The sequence below is a fragment of the Mytilus californianus genome, unplaced genomic scaffold (genome assembly GCF_021869535.1).
Source record: "Mytilus californianus isolate M0D057914Y unplaced genomic scaffold, xbMytCali1.0.p SCAF_40, whole genome shotgun sequence".
Lineage (NCBI taxonomy): Eukaryota > Metazoa > Mollusca > Bivalvia > Mytilida > Mytilidae > Mytilus > Mytilus californianus.
Genome location: NW_026262691.1, coordinates 2,026,311 through 2,052,802, shown reverse-complemented (window position 1 = coordinate 2,052,802; position 26,492 = coordinate 2,026,311).

Below are 26,492 nucleotides of genomic sequence, written 5' to 3'. Positions count from 1 at the left end.
CCAACATCGCTAAAAATAGAACATAGGGGTAAAATGCAGTTTTTGGCTTATATCTCTGAAACTAAAACATTTAGAGCAAATCTGACGTGGATTAAAATGTTCATCCGGTTTATATCTATCTGCCCTGAAATTTTCAGACGAATCAGACAACCTGTTGTTGGGTTGCTGCCCCTAAAATGGTAATTTTAAGGAAATTTTGCAATTTTTGGTTATTATCTTAAATATTATAATAGATAGAGATAAACTTTAACTAGCAATAATGTTCAGCAAAGTAAGATCTACAAATAAGTCAACATGACCAAAATTGTCAACTGACCCCTAAAGGAGTTATTACACATTATAGAAAATTTTTAACAATTTTTCGTAAATTTTTGTAATCTTTCACAAAAATCTTCTCCTCTGAAACTACTGAGACAAATTTAACCAAAGTTGGCCACAATCATTCTTAGAGTATATAGTTTTAAAAATTTGTCTGATGACCCCACATGCCAACCAATATGGCCAACATCGCTAAAAATAGAACATAGAGGTAAAATGCAGTTTTTGGCTTATATCTCTGAAACTAAAGCATTTAGAGCAAATCTGACGTTGGATTAAAATGTTCATCAGGTTTATATCTATCTGACCTGAAATTTTCAGACGAATAAGACAACCTGTTGTTGGGTTGCTGCCCCTGAATTGGTAATTTTAAGGAGATTTTGCAATTTTTGGTTATTATCTTAAATATTATAATAGATAGAGATAAACTGTAACTAGCAATAATGTTCAGCAAAGTAAGATCTACAAATAAGTCAACATGACCAATATTGTCAACTGACCCCTTAAGGAGTTATTACCCTTTATAGTCAATTTTTAACAATTTCTCGTAAATTTTTGTAATCTTTTACAAAAATCTTCTCCCCTGAAACTACTGAGACAAATTTAACCAAAGTTGGCCACAATCATTCTTAGGGTATATAGTTTTAAAAATGTGTCTGATGACCCCACATGCCAACCAATATGGCCAACATCGCTAAAAATAGAACATAGGGGTAAAATGCAGTTTTTGGCTTATATCTCTGAAACTAAAACATTTAGAGCAAATCTGACGTTGGATTAAAATGTTCATCAGCTTTATATCTATCTGCCCTGAAATTTTCAGACGAATCAGACAACCTGTTGTTGGGTTGCTGCCCCAGAAATGGTAATTTTAAAGAAATTTTGCAATTTTTGGTTATTATCTTAAATATTATAATAGATAGAGATAAACTTTAACTAGCAATAATGTTCAGCAAAGTAAGATCTACAAATAAGTCAACATGACCAAAACTGTCAACTGACCCCTTAAGGAGTTATTACCCTTTATAGTCAATTTTTAACAATTTTTCGTAAATTTTTGTAATCTTTTACAAAAATCTTCTCCCCTGAAACTACTGAGACAAATTTAACCAAAGTTGGCCACAATCATTCTTAGGGTATATAGTTTTAAAAATATGTCTGATGACCCCACATGCCAACCAATATGGCCAACATCGCTAAAAATAGAACATAGGGGTAAAATGCAGTTTTTGGCTTATATCTCTGAAACTTAAACATTTAGAGCAAATCTGACGTTGGATTAAAATGTTCATCAGGTTTATATCTATCTGCCCTGAAATTTTCAGACGAATCAGACAACCTGTTGTTGGGTTGCTGCCCCTGAAATGGTAATTTTAAGGAAATTTTGCAATTTTTGGTTATTATCTTAAATATTATAATAGATAGAGATAAACTTTAACTAGCAATAATGTTCAACAAAGTAAGATCTACAAATAAGTCAACATGACCAAAATTGTCAACTGACCCCTTAAGGAGTTATTACCCTTTATAGTCAATTTTAACAATTTTTCGTAAATTTTTGTTATCTTTTACAAAAATCTTCTCCCCTTGAAACTACTGAGACAAATTTAACCAAAGTTGGCCACAATCGTTCTTAGGGTATATAGTTTTAAAAATGTGTCTGATGACCCCACATGCCAACCAATATGGCCAACATCGCTAAAAATAGAACATAGGGGTAAAATGCAGTTTTTGGCTTATATCTCTGAAACTAAAACATTTAGAGGAAATCTGACGTTGGATTAAAATGTTCATCAGGTTTATATCTACCTGCCCTGAAATTTTCAGACGAATCAGACAACCTGTTGTTGGGTTGCTGCCCCTGAATTGGTAATTTTAAGGAAATTTTGCAATTTTTGGTTATTATCTTAAATATTATAATAGATAAAGATAAACTGTAACTAGCAATAATGTTCAGCAAAGTAAGATCTACAAATAAGTCAACATGACCAAAATTGTCAACTGACCCCTTAAGGAGTTATTACCCTTTATAGTCAATTTTTAACAATTTCTCGTAAATTTTTGTAATCTTTTACAAAAATCTTCTCCCCTGAAACTACTGAGACAAATTTAACCAAAGTTGGCCACAATCATTCTTAGGGTATATAGTTTTAAAAATGTGTCTGATGACCCCACATGCCAACCAATATGGCCAACATCGCTAAAAATAGAACATAGGGGTAAAATGCAGTTTTTGGCTTATATCTCTGAAACTAAAACATTTAGAGCAAATCTGACGTTGATTAAAATGTTCATCCGGTTTATATCTATCTGCCCTGAAATTTTCAGACGAATCAGACAACCTGTTGTTGGGTTGCTGCCCCTAAAATGGTAATTTTAAGGAAATTTTGCAATTTTTGGTTATTATCTTAAATATTATAATAGATAGAGATAAACTTTAACTAACAATAATGTTCAGCAAAGTAAGATCTACAAATAAGTCAACATGACCAAAATTGTCAACTGACCCCTAAAGGAGTTATTACACATTATAGAAAATTTTTAACAATTTTTCGTAAATTTTTGTAATCTTTTACAAAAATCTTCTCCTCTGAAACTACTGAGACAAATTAAACCAAAGTTGGCCACAATCATTCTTAGAGTATATAGTTTTAAAAATTTGTCTGATGACCCCACATGCCAACCAATATGGCCAACATCGCTAAAAATAGAACATAGAGGTAAAATGCAGTTTTTGGCTTATATCTCTGAAACTAAAGCATTTAGAGCAAATCTGACGTTGGATTAAAATGTTCATCAGGTTTATATCTATCTGACCTGAAATTTTCAGACGAATAAGACAACCTGTTGTTGGGTTGCTGCCCCTGAATTGGTAATTTTAAGGAGATTTTGCAATTTTTGGTTATTATCTTAAATATTATAATAGATAGAGATAAACTGTAACTAGCAATAATGTTCAGCAAAGTAAGATCTACAAATAAGTCAACATGACCAAAATTGTCAACTGACCCCTTAAGGAGTTATTACCCTTTATAGTCAATTTTTAACAATTTCTCGTAAATTTTTGTAATCTTTTACAAAAATCTTCTCCCCTGAAACTACTGAGACAAATTTAACCAAAGTTGGCCACAATCATTCTTAGGGTATATAGTTTTAAAAATGTGTCTGATGACCCCACATGCCAACCAATATGGCCAACATCGCTAAAAATAGAACATAGGGGTAAAATGCAGTTTTTGGCTTATATCTCTGAAACTAAAACATTTAGAGCAAATCTGACGTTGGATTAAAATGTTCATCAGGTTTATATCTATCTGCCCTGAAATTTTCAGACGAATCAGACAACCTGTTGTTGGGTTGCTGCCCCAGAAATGGTAATTTTAAAGAAATTTTGCAATTTTTGGTTATTATCTTAAATATTATAATAGATAGAGATAAACTTTAACTAGCAATAATGTTCAGCAAAGTAAGATCTACAAATAAGTCAACATGACCAAAACTGTCAACTGACCCCTTAAGGAGTTATTACCCTTTATAGTCAATTTTTAACAATTTTTCGTAAATTTTTGTAATCTTTTACAAAAATCTTCTCCCCTGAAACTACTGAGACAAATTTAACCAAAGTTGGCCACAATCGTTCTTAGGGTATATAGTTTTAAAAATATGTCTGATGACCCCACATGCCAACCAATATGGCCAACATCGCTAAAAATAGAACATAGGGGTAAAATGCAGTTTTTGGCTTATATCTCTGAAACTTAAACATTTAGAGCAAATCTGACGTTGGATTAAAATGTTCATCAGGTTTATATCTATCTGCCCTGAAATTTTCAGACGAATCAGACAACCTGTTGTTGGGTTGCTGCCCCTGAAATGGTAATTTTAAGGAAATTTTGCAATTTTTGGTTATTATCTTAAATATTATAATAGATAGAGATAAACTTTAACTAGCAATAATGTTCAACAAAGTAAGATCTACAAATAAGTCAACATGACCAAAATTGTCAACTGACCCCTTAAGGAGTTATTACCCTTTATAGTCAATTTTTAACAATTTTTCGTAAATTTTTGTTATCTTTTACAAAAATCTTCTCCCCTGAAACTACTGAGACAAATTTAACCAAAGTTGGCCACAATCGTTCTTAGGGTATATAGTTTTAAAAATGTGTCTGATGACCCCACATGCCAACCAATATGGCCAACATCGCTAAAAATAGAACATAGGGGTAAAATGCAGTTTTTGGCTTATATCTGAAACTAAAACATTTAGAGCAAATCTGACGTTGGATTAAAATGTTCATCAGGTTTATATCTATCTGCCCTGAAATTTTCAGACGAATCAGACAACCTGTTGTTGGGTTGCTGCCCCAGAAATGGTAATTTTAAAGAAATTTTGCAATTTTTGGTTATTATCTTAAATATTATAATAGATAGAGATAAACTTTAACTAGCAATAATGTTCAGCAAAGTAAGATCTACAAATAAGTCTACATGACCAAAACTGTCAACTGACCCCTTAAGGAGTTATTACCCTTTATAGTCAATTTTTAACAATTTTTCGTAAATTTTTGTAATCTTTTACAAAAATCTTCTCCCCTGAAACTACTGAGACAAATTTAACCAAAGTTGGCCACAATCGTTCTTAGGGTATATAGTTTTAAAAATATGTCTGATGACCCCACATGCCAACCAATATGGCCAACATCGCTAAAAATAGAACATAGGGGTAAAATGCAGTTTTTGGCTTATATCTCTGAAACTTAAACATTTAGAGCAAATCTGACGTTAGATTAAAATGTTCATCAGGTTTATATCTATCTGCCCTGAAATTTTCAGACGAATCAGACAACCTGTTGTTGGGTTGCTGCCCCTGAAATGGTAATTTTAAGGAAATTTTGCAATTTTTGGTTATTATCTTAAATATTATAATAGATAGAGATAAACTGTAACTAGCAATAATGTTCAACAAAGTAAGATCTACAAATAAGTCAACATGACCAAAATTGTCAACTGACCCCTTAAGGAGTTATTACCCTTTATAGTCAATTTTTAACAATTTTTCGTAAATTTTTGTTATCTTTTACAAAAATCTTCTCCCCTGAAACTACTGAGACAAATTTAACCAAAGTTGGCCACAATCGTTCTTAGGGTATATAGTTTTAAAAAATGTGTCTGATGACCCCACATGCCAACCAATATGGCCAACATCGCTAAAAATAGAACATAGGGGTAAAATGCAGTTTTTGGCTTATATCTCTGAAACTAAAACATTTAGAGCAAATCTGACGTGGATTAAAATGTTCATCCGGTTTATATCTATCTGCCCTGAAATTTTCAGACGAATCAGACAACCTGTTGTTGGGTTGCTGCCCCTAAAATGGTAATTTTAAGGAAATTTTGCAATTTTTGGTTATTATCTTAAATATTATAATAGATAGAGATAAACTTTAACTAGCAATAATGTTCAGCAAAGTAAGATCTACAAATAAGTCAACATGACCAAAATTGTCAACTGACCCCTAAAGGAGTTATTACACATTATAGAAAATTTTTAACAATTTTTCGTAAATTTTTGTAATCTTTTACAAAAATTTTCTCCTCTGAAACTACTGAGACAAATTAAACCAAAGTTGGCCACAATCATTCTTAGAGTATATAGTTTTAAAAATTTGTCTGATGACCCCACATGCCAACCAATATGGCCAACATCGCTAAAAATAGAACATAGAGGTAAAATGCAGTTTTTGGCTTATATCTCTGAAACTAAAGCATTTAGAGCAAATCTGACGTGGATTAAAATGTTCATCAGGTTTATATCTATCTGCCCTGAAATTTTCAGACGAATCAGACAACCTGTTGTTGGGTTGCTGCCCCAGAAATGGTAATTTTAAAGAAATTTTGCAATTTTTGGTTATTATCTTAAATATTATAATAGATAGAGATAAACTTTAACTAGCAATAATGTTCAGCAAAGTAAGATCTACAAATAAGTCAACATGACCAAAACTGTCAACTGACCCCTTAAGGAGTTATTACCCTTTATAGTCAATTTTTAACAATTTTTCGTAAATTTTTGTAATCTTTTACAAAAATCTTCTCCCCTGAAACTACTGAGACAAATTTAACCAAAGTTGGCCACAATCGTTCTTAGGGTATATAGTTTTAAAAATATGTCTGATGACCCCACATGCCAACCAATATGGCCAACATCGCTAAAAATAGAACATAGGGGTAAAATGCAGTTTTTGGCTTATATCTCTGAAACTTAAACATTTAGAGCAAATCTGACGTTGGATTAAAATGTTCATCAGGTTTATATCTATCTGCCCTGAAATTTTCAGACGAATCAGACAACCTGTTGTTGGGTTGCTGCCCCTGAAATGGTAATTTTAAGGAAATTTTGCAATTTTTGGTTATTATCTTAAATATTATAATAGATAGAGATAAACTTTAACTAGCAATAATGTTCAACAAAGTAAGATCTACAAATAAGTCAACATGACCAAAATTGTCAACTGACCCCTTAAGGAGTTATTACCCTTTATAGTCAATTTTTAACAATTTTTCGTAAATTTTTGTTATCTTTTACAAAAATCTTCTCCCCTGAAACTACTGGGACAAATTTAACCAAAGTTGGCCACAATCGTTCTTAGGGTATATAGTTTTAAAAATGTGTCTGATGACCCCACATGCCAACCAATATGGCCAACATCGCTAAAAATAGAACATAGGGGTAAAATGCAGTTTTTGGCTTATATCTCTGAAACTAAAACATTTAGAGCAAATCTGACGTTGGATTAAAATGTTCATCAGGTTTATATCTATCTGCCCTGAAATTTTCAGACGAATCAGACAACCTGTTGTTGGGTTGCTGCCCCAGAAATGGTAATTTTAAAGAAATTTTGCAATTTTTGGTTATTATCTTAAATATTATAATAGATAGAGATAAACTTTAACTAGCAATAATGTTCAGCAAAGTAAGATCTACAAATAAATCAACATGACCAAAACTGTCAACTGACCCCTTAAGGAGTTATTACCCTTTATAGTCAATTTTTAACAATTTTTCGTAAATTTTTGTAATCTTTTACAAAAATCTTCTCCCCTGAAACTACTGAGACAAATTTAACCAAAGTTGGCCACAATCGTTCTTAGGGTATATAGTTTTAAAAATATGTCTGATGACCCCACATGCCAACCAATATGGCCAACATCGCTAAAAATAGAACATAGGGGTAAAATGCAGTTTTTGGCTTATATCTCTGAAACTTAAACATTTAGAGCAAATCTGACGTTAGATTAAAATGTTCATCAGGTTTATATCTATCTGCCCTGAAATTTTCAGACGAATCAGACAACCTGTTGTTGGGTTGCTGCCCCTGAAATGGTAATTTTAAGGAAATTTTGCAATTTTTGGTTATTATCTTAAATATTATAATAGATAGAGATAAACTTTAACTAGCAATAATGTTCAACAAAGTAAGATCTACAAATAAGTCAACATGACCAAAATTGTCAACTGACCCCTTAAGGAGTTATTACCCTTTATAGTCAATTTTTAACAATATTTCGTAAATTTTTGTTATCTTTTACAAAAATCTTCTCCCCTGAAACTACTGAGACAAATTTAACCAAAGTTGGCCACAATCGTTCTTAGGGTATATAGTTTTAAAAATGTGTCTGATGACCCCACATGCCAACCAATATGGCCAACATCGCTAAAAATAGAACATAGGGGTAAAATGCAGTTTTTGGCTTATATCTCTGAAACTAAAACATTTAGAGCAAATCTGACGTTGGATTAAAATGTTCATCAGGTTTATATCTATCTGCCCTGAAATTTTCAGACGAATCAGACAACCTGTTGTTGGGTTGCTGCCCCAGAAATGGTAATTTTAAAGAAATTTTGCAATTTTTGGTTATTATCTTAAATATTATAATAGATAGAGATAAACTTTAACTAGCAATAATGTTCAGCAAAGTAAGATCTACAAATAAGTCAACATGACCAAAACTGTCAACTGACCCCTTAAGGAGTTATTACCCTTTATAGTCAATTTTTAACAATTTTTCGTAAATTTTTGTAATCTTTTACAAAAATCTTCTCCCCTGAAACTACTGAGACAAATTTAACCAAAGTTGGCCACAATCGTTCTTAGGGTATATAGTTTTAAAAATATGTCTGATGACCCCACATGCCAACCAATATGGCCAACATCGCTAAAAATAGAACATAGGGGTAAAATGCAGTTTTTGGCTTATATCTCTGAAACTTAAACATTTAGAGCAAATCTGACGTTGGATTAAAATGTTCATCAGGTTTATATCTATCTGCCCTGAAATTTTCAGACGAATCAGACAACCTGTTGTTGGGTTGCTGCCCCAGAAATGGTAATTTTAAAGAAATTTTGCAATTTTTGGTTATTATCTTAAATATTATAATAGATAGAGATAAACTTTAACTAGCAATAATGTTCAGCAAAGTAAGATCTACAAATAAGTCAACATGACCAAAACTGTCAACTGACCCCTTAAGGAGTTATTACCCTTTATAGTCAATTTTTAACAATTTTTCGTAAATTTTTGTAATCTTTTACAAAAATCTTCTCCCCTGAAACTACTGAGACAAATTTAACCAAAGTTGGCCACAATCGTTCTTAGGGTATATAGTTTTAAAAATATGTCTGATGACCCCACATGCCAACCAATATGGCCAACATCGCTAAAAATAGAACATAGGGGTAAAATGCAGTTTTTGGCTTATATCTCTGAAACTTAAACATTTAGAGCAAATCTGACGTTGGATTAAAATGTTCATCAGGTTTATATCTATCTGCCCTGAAATTTTCAGACGAATCAGACAACCTGTTGTTGGGTTGCTGCCCCTGAAATGGTAATTTTAAGGAAATTTTGCAATTTTTGGTTATTATCTTAAATATTATAATAGATAGAGATAAACTTTAACTAGCAATAATGTTCAACAAAGTAAGATCTACAAATAAGTCAACATGACCAAAATTGTCAACTGACCCCTTAAGGAGTTATTACCCTTTATAGTCAATTTTTAACAATTTTTCGTAAATTTTTGTTATCTTTTACAAAAATCTTCTCCCCTGAAACTACTGAGACAAATTTAACCAAAGTTGGCCACAATCGTTCTTAGGGTATATAGTTTTAAAAATGTGTCTGATGACCCCACATGCCAACAAATATGGCCAACATCGCTAAAAATAGAACATAGGGGTAAAATGCAGTTTTTGGCTTATATCTCTGAAACTAAAACATTTAGAGCAAATCTGACGTTGGATTAAAATGTTCATCAGGTTTATATCTATCTGCCCTGAAATTTTCAGACGAATCAGACAACCTGTTGTTGGGTTGCTGCCCCAGAAATGGTAATTTTAAAGAAATTTTGCAATTTTTGGTTATTATCTTAAATATTATAATAGATAGAGATAAACTTTAACTAGCAATAATGTTCAGCAAAGTAAGATCTACAAATAAGTCAACATGACCAAAACTGTCAACTGACCCCTTAAGGAGTTATTACCCTTTATAGTCAATTTTTAACAATTTTTCGTAAATTTTTGTAATCTTTTACAAAAATCTTCTCCCCTGAAACTACTGAGACAAATTTAACCAAAGTTGGCCACAATGGTTCTTAGGGTATATAGTTATAAAAATATGTCTGATGACCCCACATGCCAACCAATATGGCCAACATCGCTAAAAATAGAACATAGGGGTAAAATGCAGTTTTTGGCTTATATCTCTGAAACTTAAACATTTAGAGCAAATCTGACGTTGGATTTAAATGTTCATCAGGTTTATATCTATCTGCCCTGAAATTTTCAGACGAATCAGACAACCTGTTGTTGGGTTGCTGCCCCTGAAATGGTAATTTTAAGGAAATTTTGCAATTTTTGGTTATTATCTTAAATATTATAATAGATAGAGATAAACTTTAACTAGCAATAATGTTCAACAAAGTAAGATCTACAAATAAGTCAACATGACCAAAATTGTCAACTGACCCCTTAAGGAGTTATTACCGTTTATAGTCAATTTTTAACAATTTTTCGTAAATTTTTGTAATCTTTTACAAAAATCTTCTCCCCTGAAACTACTGAGACAAATTTAACCAAAGTTGGCCACAATCGTTCTTAGGGTATATAGTTTTAAAAATATGTCTGATGACCCCACATGCCAACCAATATGGCCAACATCGCTAAAAATAGAACATAGGGGTAAAATGCAGTTTTTGGCTTATATCTCTGAAACTAAAACATTTAGAGCAAATCTGACGTTGGATTAAAATGTTCATCAGGTTTATATCTATCTGCCCTGAAATTTTCAGACGAATCAGACAGCCTGTTGTTGGGTTGCTGCCCCAGAAATGGTAATTTTAAAGAAATTTTGCAATTTTTGGTTATTATCTTAAATATTATAATAGATAGAGATAAACTTTAACTAGCAATAATGTTCAGCAAAGTAAGATCTACAAATAAGTCAACATGACCAAAACTGTCAACTGACTCCTTAAGGAGTTATTACCCTTTATAGTCAATTTTTAACAATTTTTCGTAAATTTTTGTAATCTTTTACAAAAATCTTCTCCCCTGAAACTACTGAGACAAATTTAACCAAAGTTGGCCACAATCGTTCTTAGGGTATATAGTTTTAAAAATATGTCTGATGACCCCACATGCCAACCAATATGGCCAACATCGCTAAAAATAGAACATAGGGGTAAAATGCAGTTTTTGGCTTATATCTCTGAAACTTAAACATTTAGAGCAAATCTGACGTTGATTAAAATGTTCATCAGGTTTATATCTATCTGCCCTGAAATTTTCAGACGAATCAGACAACCTGTTGTTGGGTTGCTGCCCCTGAAATGGTAATTTTAAGGAAATTTTGCAATTTTTGGTTATTATCTTAAATATTATAATAGATAGAGATAAACTTTAACTAGCAATAATGTTCAACAAAGTAAGATCTACAAATAAGTCAACATGACCAAAATTGTCAACTGACCCCTTAAGGAGTTATTACCCTTTATAGTCAATTTTTAACAATTTTTCGTAAATTTTTGTTATCTTTTACAAAAATCTTCTCCCCTGAAACTACTGAGACAAATTTAACCAAAGTTGGCCACAATCGTTCTTAGGGTATATAGTTTTAAAAATGTGTCTGATGACCCCACATGCCAACCAATATGGCCAACATCGCTAAAAATAGAACATAGGGGTAAAATGCAGTTTTTGGCTTATATCTCTGAAACTAAAACATTTAGAGGAAATCTGACGTTGGATTAAAATGTTCATCAGGTTTATATCTACCTGCCCTGAAATTTTCAGACGAATCAGACAACCTGTTGTTGGGTTGCTGCCCCTGAATTGGTAATTTTAAGGAAATTTTGCAATTTTTGGTTATTATCTTAAATATTATAATAGATAAAGATAAACTGTAACTAGCAATAATGTTCAGCAAAGTAAGATCTACAAATAAGTCAACATGACCAAAATTGTCAACTGACCCCTAAAGGAGTTATTACCCATTATAGAAAATTTTTAACAATTTTTCGTAAATTTTTGTAATCTTTTACAAAAATCTTATCCTCTAAAACTACTGAGACAAATTTAACCAAAGTTGGCCACAATCATTCTTAGAGTATATAGTTTTAAAAATGTGTCTGATGACCCCACATGCCAACCAATATGGCCAACATCGCTAAAAATAGAACATAGAGGTAAAATGCATTTTTTTGGCTTATATCTCTGAAACTAAAGCATTTAGAGCAAATCTGACGTTGGATTAAAATGTTCATCAGGTTTATATCTATCTGCCCTGAAATTTTCAGACGAATAAGACAACCTGTTGTTGGGTTGCTGCCCCTGAATTGGTAATTTTAAGGAGATTTTGCAATTTTTGGTTATTATCTTAAATATTATAATAGATAGAGATAAACTGTAACTAGCAATAATGTTCAGCAAAGTAAGATCTACAAATAAGTCAACATGACCAAAACTGTCAACTGACCCCTTAAGGAGTTATTACCCTTTATAGTCAATTTTTAACAATTTTTCGTAAATTTTTGTAATCTTTTACAAAAATCTTCTCCCCTGAAACTACTGAGACAAATTTAACCAAAGTTGGCCACAATCGTTCTTAGGGTATATAGTTTTAAAAATATGTCTGATGACCCCACATGCCAACCAATATGGCCAACATCGCTAAAAATAGAACATAGGGGTAAAATGCAGTTTTTGGCTTATATCTCTGAAACTAAAACATTTAGAGCAAATCTGACGTGGATTAAAATGTTCATCAGGTTTATATCTATCTGCCCTGAAATTTTCAGACGAATCAGACAACCTGTTGTTGGGTTGCTGCCCCTGAAATGGTAATTTTAAGGAAATTTTGCAATTTTTTGGTATTATCTTAAATATTATAATAGATAGAGATAAACTGTAACTAGCAATAATGTTCAGCAAAGTAAGATCTACAAATAAGTCAACATGACCAAAATTGTCAACTGACCCCTAAAGGAGTTATTACCCATTATAGAAAATTTTTAACAATTTTTCGTAAATTTTTGTAATCTTTTACAAAAATCTTATCCTCTGAAACTACTGAGACAAATTTAACCAAAGTTGGCCACAATCATTCTTAGAGTATATAGTTTTAAAAATGTGTCTGATGACCCCACATGCCAACCAATATGGCCAACATCGCTAAAAATAGAACATAGAGGTAAAATGCATTTTTTTGGCTTATATCTCTGAAACTAAAGCATTTAGAGCAAATCTGACGTTGGATTAAAATGTTCATCAGGTTTATATCTATCTGCCCTGAAATTTTCAGACGAATAAGACAACCTGTTGTTGGGTTGCTGCCCCTGAATTGGTAATTTTAAGGAGATTTTGCAATTTTTGGTTATTATCTTAAATATTATAATAGATAGAGATAAACTGTAACTAGCAATAATGTTCAGCAAAGTAAGATCTACAAATAAGTCAACATGACCAAAACTGTCAACTGACCCCTTAAGGAGTTATTACCCTTTATAGTCAATTTTTAACAATTTTTCGTAAATTTTTGTAATCTTTTACAAAAATCTTCTCCCCTGAAACTACTGAGACAAATTTAACCAAAGTTGGCCACAATGGTTCTTAGGGTATATAGTTTTAAAAATATGTCTGATGACCCCACATGCCAACCAATATGGCCAACATCGCTAAAAATAGAACATAGGGGTAAAATGCAGTTTTTGGCTTATATCTCTGAAACTAAAACATTTAGAGCAAATCTGACGTTGGATTAAAATGTTCATCAGGTTTATATCTATCTGCCCTGAAATTTTCAGACGAATCAGACAACCTGTTGTTGGGTTGCTGCCCCTGAAATGGTAATTTTAAGGAAATTTTGCAATTTTTTGGTATTATCTTAAATATTATAATAGATAGAGATAAACTGTAACTAGCAATAATGTTCAGCAAAGTAAGATCTACAAATAAGTCAACATGACCAAAACTGTCAACTGACCCCTTAAGGAGTTATTACCCTTTATAGTCAATTTTTAACAATTTTTCGTAAATTTTTGTAATCTTTTACAAAAATCTTCTCCCCTGAAACTACTGAGACAAATTTAACCAAAGTTGGCCACAATCGTTCTTAGGGTATATAGTTTTAAAAATATGTCTGATGACCCCACATGCCAACCAATATGGCCAACATCGCTAAAAATAGAACATAGGGGTAAAATGCAGTTTTTGGCTTATATCTCTGAAACTAAAACATTTAGAGCAAATCTGACGTGGATTAAAATGTTCATCAGGTTTATATCTATCTGCCCTGAAATTTTCAGACGAATCAGACAACCTGTTGTTGGGTTGCTGCCCCTGAAATGGTAATTTTAAGGAAATTTTGCAATTTTTTGGTATTATCTTAAATATTATAATAGATAGAGATAAACTGTAACTAGCAATAATGTTCAGCAAAGTAAGATCTACAAATAAGTCAACATGACCAAAATTGTCAACTGACCCCTAAAGGAGTTATTACCCATTATAGAAAATTTTTAACAATTTTTCGTAAATTTTTGTAATCTTTTACAAAAATCTTATCCTCTGAAACTACTGAGACAAATTTAACCAAAGTTGGCCACAATCATTCTTAGAGTATATAGTTTTAAAAATGTGTCTGATGACCCCACATGCCAACCAATATGGCCAACATCGCTAAAAATAGAACATAGAGGTAAAATGCATTTTTTTGGCTTATATCTCTGAAACTAAAGCATTTAGAGCAAATCTGACGTTGGATTAAAATGTTCATCAGGTTTATATCTATCTGCCCTGAAATTTTCAGACGAATAAGACAACCTGTTGTTGGGTTGCTGCCCCTGAATTGGTAATTTTAAGGAGATTTTGCAATTTTTGGTTATTATCTTAAATATTATAATAGATAGAGATAAACTGTAACTAGCAATAATGTTCAGCAAAGTAAGATCTACAAATAAGTCAACATGACCAAAACTGTCAACTGACCCCTTAAGGAGTTATTACCCTTTATAGTCAATTTTTAACAATTTTTCGTAAATTTTTGTAATCTTTTACAAAAATCTTCTCCCCTGAAACTACTGAGACAAATTTAACCAAAGTTGGCCACAATGGTTCTTAGGGTATATAGTTTTAAAAATATGTCTGATGACCCCACATGCCAACCAATATGGCCAACATCGCTAAAAATAGAACATAGGGGTAAAATGCAGTTTTTGGCTTATATCTCTGAAACTTAAACATTTAGAGCAAATCTGACGTTGGATTAAAATGTTCATCAGGTTTATATCTATCTGCCCTGAAATTTTCAGACGAATCAGACAACCTGTTGTTGGGTTGCTGCCCCTGAAATGGTAATTTTAAGGAAATTTTGCAATTTTTGGTTATTATCTTAAATATTATAATAGATAGAGATAAACTTTAACTAGCAATAATGTTCAACAAAGTAAGATCTACAAATAAGTCAACATGACCAAAATTGTCAACTGACCCCTTAAGGAGTTATTACCCTTTATAGTCAATTTTTAACAATTTTTCGTAAATTTTTGTTATCTTTTACAAAAATCTTCTCCCCTGAAACTACTGAGACAAATTTAACCAAAGTTGGCCACAATCGTTCTTAGGGTATATAGTTTTAAAAATGTGTCTGATGACCCCACATGCCAACCAATATGGCCAACATCGCTAAAAATAGAACATAGGGGTAAAATGCAGTTTTTGGCTTATATCTCTGAAACTAAAACATTTAGAGCAAATCTGACGTTGGATTAAAATGTTCATCAGGTTTATATCTATCTGCCCTGAAATTTTCAGACGAATCAGACAGCCTGTTGTTGGGTTGCTGCCCCTGAAATGGTAATTTTAAGGAAATTTTGCAATTTTTGGTTATTATCTTAAATATTATAATAGATAGAGATAAACTTTAACTAGCAATAATGTTCAACAAAGTAAGATCTACAAATAAGTCAACATGACCAAAATTGTCAACTGACCCCTTAAGGAGTTATTACCCTTTATAGTCAATTTTTAACAATTTTTCGTAAATTTTTGTTATCTTTTACAAAAATCTTCTCCCCTGAAACTACTGAGACAAATTTAACCAAAGTTGGCCACAATCGTTCTTAGGGTATATAGTTTTAAAAATGTGTCTGATGACCCCACATGCCAACCAATATGGCCAACATCGCTAAAAATAGAACATAGGGGTAAAATGCAGTTTTTGGCTTATATCTCTGAAACTAAAACATTTAGAGCAAATCTGACGTTGGATTAAAATGTTCATCAGGTTTATATCTACCTGCCCTGAAATTTTCAGACGAATCAGACAACCTGTTGTTGGGTTGCTGCCCCTGAAATGGTAATTTTAAGGAAATTTTGCAATTTTTGGTTATTATCTTAAATATTATAATAGATAGAGATAAACTTTAACTAGCAATAATGTTCAACAAAGTAAGATCTACAAATAAGTCAACATGACCAAAATTGTCAACTGACCCCTTAAGGAGTTATTACCCTTTATAGTCAATTTTTAACAATTTTTCGTAAATTTTTGTTATCTTTTACAAAAATCTTCTCCCCTGAAACTACTGAGACAAATTTAACCAAAGTTGGCCACAATCGTTCTTAGGGTATATAGTTTTAAAAATGTGTCTGATGACCCCACATGCCAACCAATATGGCCAACATCGCTAAAAATAGAACATAGGGGTAAAATGCAGTTTTTGGCTTATATCTCTGAAACTAAAACATTTAGAGCAAATCTGACGTTGGATTAAAATGTTCATCAGGTTTATATCTATCTGCCCTGAAATTTTCAGACGAATCAGACAGCCTGTTGTTGGGTTGCTGCCCCTGAAATGGTAATTTTAAGGAAATTTTGCAATTTTTGGTTATTATCTTAAATATTATAATAGATAGAGATAAACTTTAACTAGCAATAATGTTCAACAAAGTAAGATCTACAAATAAGTCAACATGACCAAAATTGTCAACTGACCCCTTAAGGAGTTATTACCCTTTATAGTCAATTTTTAACAATTTTTCGTAAATTTTTGTTATCTTTTACAAAAATCTTCTCCCCTGAAACTACTGAGACAAATTTAACCAAAGTTGGCCACAATCGTTCTTAGGGTATATAGTTTTAAAAATGTGTCTGATGACCCCACATGCCAACCAATATGGCCAACATCGCTAAAAATAGAACATAGGGGTAAAATGCAGTTTTTGGCTTATATCTCTGAAACTAAAACATTTAGAGCAAATCTGACGTTGGATTAAAATGTTCATCAGGTTTATATCTACCTGCCCTGAAATTTTCAGACGAATCAGACAACCTGTTGTTGGGTTGCTGCCCCTGAATTGGTAATTTTAAGGAAATTTTGCAATTTTTGGTTATTATCTTAAATATTATAATAGATAAAGATAAACTGTAACTAGCAATAATGTTCAGCAAAGTAAGATCTACAAATAAGTCAACATGACCAAAATTGTCAACTGACCCCTAAAGGAGTTATTACCCATTATAGAAAATTTTTAACAATTTTTCGTAAATTTTTGTAATCTTTTACAAAAATCTTATCCTCTGAAACTACTGAGACAAATTTAACCAAAGTTGGCCACAATCATTCTTAGAGTATATAGTTTTAAAAATGTGTCTGATGACCCCACATGCCAACCAATATGGCCAACATCGCTAAAAATAGAACATAGAGGTAAAATGCATTTTTTTGGCTTATATCTCTGAAACTAAAGCATTTAGAGCAAATCTGACGTTGGATTAAAATGTTCATCAGGTTTATATCTATCTGCCCTGAAATTTTCAGACGAATAAGACAACCTGTTGTTGGGTTGCTGCCCCTGAATTGGTAATTTTAAGGAGATTTTGCAATTTTTGGTTATTATCTTAAATATTATAATAGATAGAGATAAACTGTAACTAGCAATAATGTTCAGCAAAGTAAGATCTACAAATAAGTCAACATGACCAAAACTGTCAACTGACCCCTTAAGGAGTTATTACCCTTTATAGTCAATTTTTAACAATTTTTCGTAAATTTTTGTAATCTTTTACAAAAATCTTCTCCCCTGAAACTACTGAGACAAATTTAACCAAAGTTGGCCACAATGGTTCTTAGGGTATATAGTTTTAAAAATATGTCTGATGACCCCACATGCCAACCAATATGGCCAACATCGCTAAAAATAGAACATAGGGGTAAAATGCAGTTTTTGGCTTATATCTCTGAAACTTAAACATTTAGAGCAAATCTGACGTTGGATTAAAATGTTCATCAGGTTTATATCTATCTGCCCTGAAATTTTCAGACGAATCAGACAACCTGTTGTTGGGTTGCTGCCCCTGAAATGGTAATTTTAAGGAAATTTTGCAATTTTTGGTTATTATCTTAAATATTATAATAGATAGAGATAAACTTTAACTAGCAATAATGTTCAACAAAGTAAGATCTACAAATAAGTCAACATGACCAAAATTGTCAACTGACCCCTTAAGGAGTTATTACCCTTTATAGTCAATTTTTAACAATTTTTCGTAAATTTTTGTTATCTTTTACAAAAATCTTCTCCCCTGAAACTACTGAGACAAATTTAACCAAAGTTGGCCACAATCGTTCTTAGGGTATATAGTTTTAAAAATGTGTCTGATGACCCCACATGCCAACCAATATGGCCAACATCGCTAAAAATAGAACATAGGGGTAAAATGCAGTTTTTGGCTTATATCTCTGAAACTAAAACATTTAGAGCAAATCTGACGTTGGATTAAAATGTTCATCAGGTTTATATCTATCTGCCCTGAAATTTTCAGACGAATCAGACAGCCTGTTGTTGGGTTGCTGCCCCTGAAATGGTAATTTTAAGGAAATTTTGCAATTTTTGGTTATTATCTTAAATATTATAATAGATAGAGATAAACTTTAACTAGCAATAATGTTCAACAAAGTAAGATCTACAAATAAGTCAACATGACCAAAATTGTCAACTGACCCCTTAAGGAGTTATTACCCTTTATAGTCAATTTTTAACAATTTTTCGTAAATTTTTGTTATCTTTTACAAAAATCTTCTCCCCTGAAACTACTGAGACAAATTTAACCAAAGTTGGCCACAATCGTTCTTAGGGTATATAGTTTTAAAAATGTGTCTGATGACCCCACATGCCAACCAATATGGCCAACATCGCTAAAAATAGAACATAGGGGTAAAATGCAGTTTTTGGCTTATATCTCTGAAACTAAAACATTTAGAGCAAATCTGACGTTGGATTAAAATGTTCATCAGGTTTATATCTACCTGCCCTGAAATTTTCAGACGAATCAGACAACCTGTTGTTGGGTTGCTGCCCCTGAATTGGTAATTTTAAGGAAATTTTGCAATTTTTGGTTATTATCTTAAATATTATAATAGATAAAGATAAACTGTAACTAGCAATAATGTTCAGCAAAGTAAGATCTACAAATAAGTCAACATGACCAAAATTGTCAACTGACCCCTAAAGGAGTTATTACCCATTATAGAAAATTTTTAACAATTTTTCGTAAATTTTTGTAATCTTTTACAAAAATCTTATCCTCTGAAACTACTGAGACAAATTTAACCAAAGTTGGCCACAATCATTCTTAGAGTATATAGTTTTAAAAATGTGTCTGATGACCCCACATGCCAACCAATATGGCCAACATCGCTAAAAATAGAACATAGAGGTAAAATGCATTTTTTTGGCTTATATCTCTGAAACTAAAGCATTTAGAGCAAATCTGACGTTGGATTAAAATGTTCATCAGGTTTATATCTATCTGCCCTGAAATTTTCAGACGAATAAGACAACCTGTTGTTGGGTTGCTGCCCCTGAATTGGTAATTTTAAGGAGATTTTGCAATTTTTGGTTATTATCTTAAATATTATAATAGATAGAGATAAACTGTAACTAGCAATAATGTTCAGCAAAGTAAGATCTACAAATAAGTCAACATGACCAAAACTGTCAACTGACCCCTTAAGGAGTTATTACCCTTTATAGTCAATTTTTAACAATTTTTCGTAAATTTTTGTAATCTTTTACAAAAATCTTCTCCCCTGAAACTACTGAGACAAATTTAACCAAAGTTGGCCACAATGGTTCTTAGGGTATATAGTTTTAAAAATATGTCTGATGACCCCACATGCCAACCAATATGGCCAACATCGCTAAAAATAGAACATAGGGGTAAAATGCAGTTTTTGGCTTATATCTCTGAAACTTAAACATTTAGAGCAAATCTGACGTTGGATTAAAATGTTCATCAGGTTTATATCTATCTGCCCTGAAATTTTCAGACGAATCAGACAACCTGTTGTTGGGTTGCTGCCCCTGAAATGGTAATTTTAAGGAAATTTTGCAATTTTTGGTTATTATCTTAAATATTATAATAGATAGAGATAAACTTTAACTAGCAATAATGTTCAACAAAGTAAGATCTACAAATAAGTCAACATGACCAAAATTGTCAACTGACCCCTTAAGGAGTTATTACCCTTTATAGTCAATTTTTAACAATTTTTCGAAAATTTTTGTTATCTTTTACAAAAATCTTCTCCCCTGAAACTACTGAGACAAATTTAACCAAAGTTGGCCACAATCGTTCTTAGGGTATATAGTTTTAAAAATGTGTCTGATGACCCCACATGCCAACCAATATGGCCAACATCGCTAAAAATAGAACATAGGGGTAAAATGCAGTTTTTGGCTTATATCTCTGAAACTAAAACATTTAGAGCAAATCTGACGTTGAATTAAAATGTTCATCAGGTTTATATCTATCTGCCCTGAAATTTTCAGACGAATCAGACAGCCTGTTGTTGGGTTGCTGCCCCTGAAATGGTAATTTTAAGGAAATTTTGCAATTTTTGGTTATTATCTTAAATATTATAATAGATAGAGATAAACTTTAACTAGCAATAATGTTCAACAAAGTAAGATCTACAAATAAGTCAACATGACCAAAATTGTCAACTGACCCCTTAAGGAGTTATTACCCTTTATAGTCAATTTTTAACAATTTTTCGTAAATTTTTGTTATCTTTTACAAAAATCTTCTCCCCTGAAACTACTGAGACAAATTTAACCAAAGTTGGCCACAATCGTTCTTAGGGTATATAGTTTTAAAAATGTGTCTGATGACCCCACATGCCAACCAATATGGCCAACATCGCTAAAAATAGAACATAGGGGTAAAATGCAGTTTTTGGCTTATATCTCTGAAACTAAAACATTTAGAGCAAATCTGACGTTGGATTAAAATGTTCATCAGGTTTATATCTACCTGCCCTGAAATTTTCAGACGAATCAGACAACCTGTTGTTGGGTTGCTGCCCCTGAATTGGTAATTTTAAGGAAATTTTGCAATTTTTGGTTATTATCTTAAATATTATAATAGATAAAGATAAACTGTAACTAGCAATAATGTTCAGCAAAGTAAGATCTACAAATAAGTCAACATGACCAAAATTGTCAACTGACCCCTAAAGGAGTTATTACCCATTATAGAAAATTTTTAACAATTTTTCGTAAATTTTTGTAATCTTTTACAAAAATCTTATCCTCTGAAACTACTGAGACAAATTTAACCAAAGTTGGCCACAATCATTCTTAGAGTATATAGTTTTAAAAATGTGTCTGATGACCCCACATGCCAACCAATATGGCCAACATCGCTAAAAATAGAACATAGAGGTAAAATGCATTTTTTTGGCTTATATCTCTGAAACTAAAGCATTTAGAGCAAATCTGACGTTGGATTAAAATGTTCATCAGGTTTATATCTATCTGCCCTGAAATTTTCAGACGAATAAGACAACCTGTTGTTGGGTTGCTGCCCCTGAATTGGTAATTTTAAGGAGATTTTGCAATTTTTGGTTATTATCTTAAATATTATAATAGATAGAGATAAACTGTAACTAGCAATAATGTTCAGCAAAGTAAGATCTACAAATAAGTCAACATGACCAAAACTGTCAACTGACCCCTTAAGGAGTTATTACCCTTTATAGTCAATTTTTAACAATTTTTCGTAAATTTTTGTAATCTTTTACAAAAATCTTCTCCCCTAAAACTACTGAGACAAATTTAACCAAAGTTGGCCACAATCGTTCTTAGGGTATATAGTTTTAAAAATATGTCTGATGACCCCACATGCCAACCAATATGGCCAACATCGCTAAAAATAGAACATAGGGGTAAAATGCAGTTTTTGGCTTATATCTCTGAAACTAAAACATTTAGAGCAAATCTGACGTTGGATTAAAATGTTCATCAGGTTTATATCTATCTGCCCTGAAATTTTCAGACGAATCAGACAACCTGTTGTTGGGTTGCTGCCCCTGAAATGGTAATTTTAAGGAAATTTTGCAATTTTTTGGTATTATCTTAAATATTATAATAGATAGAGATAAACTGTAACTAGCAATAATGTTCAGCAAAGTAAGATCTACAAATAAGTCAACATGACCAAAATTGTCAACTGACCCCTAAAGGAGTTATTACCCATTATAGAAAATTTTTAACAATTTTTCGTAAATTTTTGTAATCTTTTACAAAAATCTTATCCTCTGAAACTACTGAGACAAATTTAACCAAAGTTGGCCACAATCATTCTTAGAGTATATAGTTTTAAAAATGTGTCTGATGACCCCACATGCCAACCAATATGGCCAACATCGCTAAAAATAGAACATAGAGGTAAAATGCATTTTTTTGGCTTATATCTCTGAAACTAAAGCATTTAGAGCAAATCTGACGTTGGATTAAAATGTTCATCAGGTTTATATCTATCTGCCCTGAAATTTTCAGACGAATAAGACAACCTGTTGTTGGGTTGCTGCCCCTGAATTGGTAATTTTAAGGAGATTTTGCAATTTTTGGTTATTATCTTAAATATTATAATAGATAGAGATAAACTGTAACTAGCAATAATGTTCAGCAAAGTAAGATCTACAAATAAGTCAACATGACCAAAACTGTCAACTGACCCCTTAAGGAGTTATTACCCTTTATAGTCAATTTTTAACAATTTTTCGTAAATTTTTGTAATCTTTTACAAAAATCTTCTCCCCTGAAACTACTGAGACAAATTTAACCAAAGTTGGCCACAATCGTTCTTAGGGTATATAGTTTTAAAAATATGTCTGATGACCCCACATGCCAACCAATATGGCCAACATCGCTAACAATAGAACATAGGGGTAAAATGCAGTTTTTGGCTTATATCTCTGAAACTAAAACATTTAGAGCAAATCTGACGTTGGATTAAAATGTTCATCAGGTTTATATCTATCTGCCCTGAAATTTTCAGACGAATCAGACAACCTGTTGTTGGGTTGCTGCCCCTGAAATGGTAATTTTAAGGAAATTTTGCAATTTTTTGGTATTATCTTAAATATTATAATAGATAGAGATAAACTGTAACTAGCAATAATGTTCAGCAAAGTAAGATCTACAAATAAGTCAACATGACCAAAATTGTCAACTGACCCCTTAAGGAGTTATTACCCTTTATAGTCAATTTTTAACAATTTCTCGTAAATTTTTGTAATCTTTTACAAAAATCTTCTCCCCTGAAACTACTGAGACAAATTTAACCAAAGTTGGCCACAATCATTCTTAGGGTATATAGTTTTAAAAATGTGTCTGATGACCCCACATGCCAACCAATATGGCCAACATCGCTAAAAATAGAACATAGGGGTAAAATGCAGTTTTTGGCTTATATCTCTGAAACTAAAACATTTAGAGCAAATCTGACGTCGGATTAAAATGTTCATCAGGTTTATATCTATCTGCCCTGAAATTTTCAGACGAATCAGACAACCTGTTGTTGGGTTGCTGCCCCTGAAATGGTAATTTTAAAGAAATTTTGCAATTTTTGGTTATTATCTTAAATATTATAATAGATAGAGATAAACTTTAACTAGCAATAATGTTCAGCAAAGTAAGATCTACAAATAAGTCAACATGACCAAAACTGTCAACTGACCCCTTAAGGAGTTATTACCCTTTATAGTCAATTTTTAACAATTTTTCGTAAATTTTTGTAATCTTTTACAAAAATCTTCTCCCCTGAAACTACTGAGACAAATTTAACCAAAGTTGGCCACAATCGTTCTTAGGGTATATAGTTTTAAAAATATGTCTGATGACCCCACATGCCAACCAATATGGCCAACATCGCTAAAAATAGAACATAGGGGTAAAATGCAGTTTTTGGCTTATATCTCTGAAACTTAAACATTTAGAGCAAATCTGACGTGGATTTAAATGTTCATCAAGTTTATATCTATCTGCCCTGAAATTTTCAGACGAATCAGACAACCTGTTGTTGGGTTGCTGCCCCTGAAATGGTAATTTTAAGGAAATTTTGCAATTTTTGGTTATTATCTTAAATATTATAATAGATAGAGATAAACTTTAACTAGCAATAATGTTCAACAAAGTAAGATCTACAAATAAGTCAACATGACCAAAATTGTCAACTGACCCCTTAAGGAGTTATTATCCTTTATAGTCAATTTTTAACAATTTTTCGTAAATTTTTGTTATCTTTTACAAAAATCCTCTCCCCTGAAACTACTGAGACAAATTTAACCAAAGTTGGCCACAATCGTTCTTAGGGTATATAGTTTTAAAAATGTGTCTGATGACCCCACATGCCAACCAATATGGCCAACATCGCTAAAAATAGAACATAGGGGTAAAATGCAGTTTTTGGCTTATATCTCTGAAACTAAAACATTTAGAGCAAATCTGACGTTGGATTAAAATGTTCATCAGGTTTATTTTTACTTGCCCTGAAATTTTCAGACAAATCAGACAACCTGTTGTTGGGTTGCTGCCCCTGAATTGGTAATTTTAAGGAAATTTTGCAATTTTTGGTTATTATCTTAAATATTATAATAGATAGAGATAAACTGTAACTAGCAATAATGTTCAGCAAAGTAAGATCTACAAATAAGTCAACATGACCAAAATTGTCAACTGACCCCTAAAGGAGTTATTACCCATTATAGAAAATTTTTAACAATTTTTCGTAAATTTTTGTAATCTTTTACAAAAATCTTCTCCTCTGAAACTACTGAGACAAATTTAACCAAAGTTGGCCACAATCATTCTTAGAGTATATAGTTCTAAAAATGTGTCTGATGACCCCACATGCCAACCAATATGGCCAACATCGCTAAAAATAGAACATAGAGGTAAAATGCAGTTTTTGGCTTATATCTCTGAAACTAAAGCATTTAGAGCAAATCTGACGTTGGATTAAAATGTTCATCAGGTTTATATCTATCTGCCCTGAAATTTTCAGACGAATAAGACAACCTGTTGTTGGGTTGCTGCCCCTGAATTGGTAATTTTAAGGAGATTTTGCAATTTTTGGTTATTATCTTAAATATTATAATAGATAGAGATAAACTGTAACTAGCAATAATGTTCAGCAAAGTAAGATCTACAAATAAGTCAACATGACCAAAACTGTCAACTGACCCCTTAAGGAGTTATTACCCTTTATAGTCAATTTTTAACAATTTTTCGTAAATTTTTGTAATCTTTTACAAAAATCTTCTCCCCTAAAACTACTGAGACAAATTTAACCAAAGTTGGCCACAATCGTTCTTAGGGTATATAGTTTTAAAAATATGTCTGATGACCCCACATGCCAACCAATATGGCCAACATCGCTAAAAATAGAACATAGGGGTAAAATGCAGTTTTTGGCTTATATCTCTGAAACTAAAACATTTAGAGCAAATCTGACGTTGGATTAAAATGTTCATCAGGTTTATATCTATCTGCCCTGAAATTTTCAGACGAATCAGACAACCTGTTGTTGGGTTGCTGCCCCTGAAATGGTAATTTTAAGGAAATTTTGCAATTTTTTGGTATTATCTTAAATATTATAATAGATAGAGATAAACTGTAACTAGCAATAATGTTCAGCAAAGTAAGATCTACAAATAAGTCAACATGACCAAAATTGTCAACTGACCCCTAAAGGAGTTATTACCCATTATAGAAAATTTTTAACAATTTTTCGTAAATTTTTGTAATCTTTTACAAAAATCTTATCCTCTGAAACTACTGAGACAAATTTAACCAAAGTTGGCCACAATCATTCTTAGAGTATATAGTTTTAAAAATGTGTCTGATGACCCCACATGCCAACCAATATGGCCAACATCGCTAAAAATAGAACATAGAGGTAAAATGCATTTTTTTGGCTTATATCTCTGAAACTAAAGCATTTAGAGCAAATCTGACGTTGGATTAAAATGTTCATCAGGTTTATATCTATCTGCCCTGAAATTTTCAGACGAATAAGACAACCTGTTGTTGGGTTGCTGCCCCTGAATTGGTAATTTTAAGGAGATTTTGCAATTTTTGGTTATTATCTTAAATATTATAATAGATAGAGATAAACTGTAACTAGCAATAATGTTCAGCAAAGTAAGATCTACAAATAAGTCAACATGACCAAAACTGTCAACTGACCCCTTAAGGAGTTATTACCCTTTATAGTCAATTTTTAACAATTTTTCGTAAATTTTTGTAATCTTTTACAAA